The following is a 3,940-nucleotide window of genomic DNA, read 5'->3' on the forward strand; positions in this document are numbered from 1 at the left end:
TGTTCTGTTGTGCATAGGGTTTTCAGAGGCCTGCTATTTCAGAAGTGGGTGGCCAATCCTTCTTCCTAGTCTGTCTTAATCTGAATGTTCAGAGTGTATATAGATGATAAAAACTATCCTAGAATGAAGGAAAGACAGCATAGACGGAAAAGAATGGATGATTAGAAAATATGAGTATGACAATCAATAGCCTGGAACAGGACAAGCATTCCACAGGGAATTGGGGGAGGGAGAGGGAGGGAATTGTGCATGAATGAATAAATGAAAACCAATCTCTTTGTGAACCTTCACTGAAATTAATAAAAAATAAAAATAACAACCAGTGAAACTGAGATTTAAACTTATGCCAGGTTTGTCTGACTTCTCTGCTTACTTATCATATTACACTGATAGTCTTTTCTTGTTTGGATAACATTCGAATTACGCTGAGAAATGACAGTGTTTATAAAAAATCTTGATAACTGCTTACTCTTAGTGCGAACTAAATTCAATGCCATCTAATCAATACTCTCTCATAGCAACCCTATAGGACAGAGTAAAACTGCTCCATGGGATTTCCAAGACTAAATTATATTTATAGAAGCAGATTGCCTCATTTTTCTCCAGCAGAGCAATTGCCAGGTTCTAAATGCTGACCCTGTGGCTCGCAGTTGAATGCCTTATGCACTGTGCCACCAGCACTTCTTTAATAGCTGCTAATTATTAAACAAATTCAGTGAGTGACAATCATGAGTGCCATACAATCAGAATATTACGTTTGTGTTACATCATATGTGTTGTTTTAGTTGACTAGTTGTTGTGTTGTATACTGTCAGCATTGACCCAGGGCTGACCTCATGGATTTTCCCTCTTTCTACTGTGGAACAGTTGGTGGATTTGAACTGAGTACCTTTACATTGCCTGAGCAATTCTTTACCTCGAACCCACCAGTAAACCGGATTGAAAAATGTCAGAAGTTTTCTATCCTTTGGATGAAGTTGTTTTAACCTTTTTCAAAGTTGCAGACTCTACAAACGACCCCAATCAGCTTCACAGATGTATGCAAGACACAGAGAGAACTTGTGCAGAGAGATGAAATAATTCATAACCAATCGGCTGTTTCTACCACAAAAGTAACCAACCAAAGACAATGAACTCAAACCAAACCCACTGTCATCGAGTCTTTCCCAACTCATTGGGCCCTTTTCAGGGTTTAAAAATACGACTGTCTATAAAATTTCCAAGACTCAAAATCTTTACAGAAGAAGACTGCCCAAGCCACCATAAAGGGGCTGGTGAGTTTGAGCACCAACTGCTTTTTCTTTTATTTCCTCCTCCCCTTTTAAAGGGATATTTGTTCATTCACGCATACTTTCCTCTCTCCCTCTCCCCAAACCCACTTGCTAGACTATTGTCATACACATGGTTTCTAATCAGCCATTCCTTTCAGGATGTCCATCCTTTAACCCATTCCAGTGCAGTGTTCATTAACTATCAATTGAGTTGTTTAATCACTATGCCACCCAGGTGCCCTTAAAATGTGAAAGGGTGTAAACGTTACTGAGCCCATTTTCTAAGTGCTTCAGGGTTTCCCCTCCAACATGCTGGGCATCCGGTTATCCATCCTCTTCTTACATTTCTAGTGATAAAAACCTCACAAAGCAGCATTCCATTATTGTTTAGTGAGAACTTTTATGTTAGTTTTGTCCTATCAGATTGTATTTCCATTTATTAGTCCTCATTGGGTTCTTGAAAAGAATCGTAAGCACAAGAAATATATTTCATCTCTTCTCCACATGACAGTAAATTTTTAGGTAGCAATTACCTTCTTCCTCTCTTCTTTGGTGGATCACTACAGGGTCTATTAACAATTATTCACATGGTAAGTTTCCAGAGGCTGAACACACTTCATTTATAATTTGCTAGGTTGCAGGCCAAAGATCAACCGAACAAGTTAGAAGCGAGGACTCATCTGTATCATCGTTAAAGCTTTCTATCAATTCTGAAGTTGTTATCTCTGCTTTTCCAAAAGTAAATGTCATGATAAGTCTTCCTCTGATACTTCACTCTGCTTGATCTTAAGCAATCCAAGGAGAATATCCTTGCCAAAAGCTCTGCTTGATTCAGAGACATTTGAATTTGTGGCATCTGAGCATGCATCCATGCAGTTAAAAGGTTTTCCACCTCAAGTATCAGCTCAGCATGTTTTCTTTTAACTACTGATTACATTGGCTTTGTGCCTACTCTATCAGTTTTATCTAGGCACTGGCATCAGTCAGAAATCTTAGAAAATAATAAACATGAGAATGTTTTTATTTTGTCTTGTTTTAATTGTGTAGCCTTATTTGTGACAAGATAAGAGTAAGGCTTGAAAATCAAGCACTCAAATCTTAGGGCTACACTCACTGTTCCTTGCTGATCAACACATTGCCCTCTCTTCTCATGCAGCCTCAGCTCCTCCCTGAGACACAATGGTGAAGGTCCGACCGAGTAAACAGATTTGATCACATTGGACGCCTGGTCACCAGGGCTGCTTTTAACTCTGGCAAAGTGGATGTTGTTGCCATCAATGAACGCTTCATTGACTTCAACTGTATGGTGAACATCTTCCAGTATGATTCTACCCATGGCAAATTCAATGGCACTGTCAAGGCCAAGAATAGGAAGCTGGTCATCAATGGAAAAGCCATCACTATATTCCAGGAGCGAGATCCCACCAACATCAAGAGGGTGATGCTGGTGTTGAGTATATTGTGGAAGCCACTGGTGTCTTCACAACCTTGGAGAAGGCTGGGGCTCACTTGAAGGCTGGCGCCAAATGTGTAATCATCTCTGCTCCTTCTGCCGATGCCCCCATGTTTGTGATGGGCGTGAACCATGAAAAGTATGACAATTCTCTCAAGATTGTCAGCAATGCCTCCTGCACAACCAACTGGCTGTCACCTCTGGCCAAAGTCATCCTTGGCACCTTTGGCATCACAGAGGGACTCATGACCACAGTCCATGCCATCACTGTCACCCAAAAGACTGCAGATGGCTCCTCTGAAAAGCTGTGGCATGATGGCCATGAAACATCATCTCTGCATCTACTAGCACTACCAAGGCAATGGGCAAGGTCACCCCTGAACTGAATGGGAAACATACTGGCATAGCTTTCTGGGTCCCCACGCTCAGTGTGTCAGTCATGGATCTGACCTGCCGTCTGGAGTAAGCTTCCAAATATGATGACATCAAGAAAGTAGTAAAGCAGGCATCAGAAAGGCCACTCAAGGGCATCCTGGGACACATTGAAGAGTACGTTGTTTCCTGTAATTTTAATAGTGACACTAATGCTTCCACCTTTGATGCTGGGGCTTGATTTGATGTTGGGGCATTGCCCTGAATGACTACTTTGTCAAACTCATTTCCTGGTATGACAATGAATTTGGCTACAGCCACCGGGTGGTCGACCTGATGGCTCACACGCCTCCAAAGAATAAGAGCCCCTTGGACCACCAGCTCCAGCAATAGCACTAGGAGAGAGAGAGAGAAGAAGAAGAAGGAGAAGGAGAAGGAGAAGGAGAAGGAGAAGAGACTGAGAGCGCCTGACCTGCAGGGGAATCCTTGCCCCAACTTGATCCTCCCACACACTAAGAATTTCACATCCTTCACACAGTTTCCATCCAGTCACCCTGAAAAAGGGGAGGGGCTTAGAAGGCCCATCTTGTAATGTACTATCAATAAAGTATCCTGTACTCGACGGAGGGGGGGAGTTACGTTTAGATTATATTTAATCACTTTTCATTAAAATGGAAACAAGCTCATATGGATATTTTCTTTAGAAACTTACCTATCCTCTATTTATATTATCACCTATGCTTCTGTTACCTTGAATTTATTTCTCCCTATAATTCCAATGGAATTATTGTTCTTACATGCCATCGAGTTAACTATGGCTCATAGTGATCCTATGAACAAAAGA

The 3,940-nt window shown here is 41.5% G+C and overlaps 1 pseudogene; it reads left to right on the forward strand.

Annotated features, from left to right (window-relative positions):
- LOC102843503 overlaps positions 1-3,337 on the forward strand; it is a 96,959-nt pseudogene extending 93,622 nt beyond the window's left edge.
- Positions 3,338-3,940: the final 603 nt, after the last annotated feature.

Source organism: Elephantulus edwardii, unplaced genomic scaffold (genome assembly GCF_000299155.1).
Source record: "Elephantulus edwardii isolate Elephantulus edwardi_28Jun2011 unplaced genomic scaffold, EleEdw1.0 scaffold00040, whole genome shotgun sequence".
Classification (NCBI taxonomy): Eukaryota; Metazoa; Chordata; class Mammalia; order Macroscelidea; family Macroscelididae; genus Elephantulus; species Elephantulus edwardii.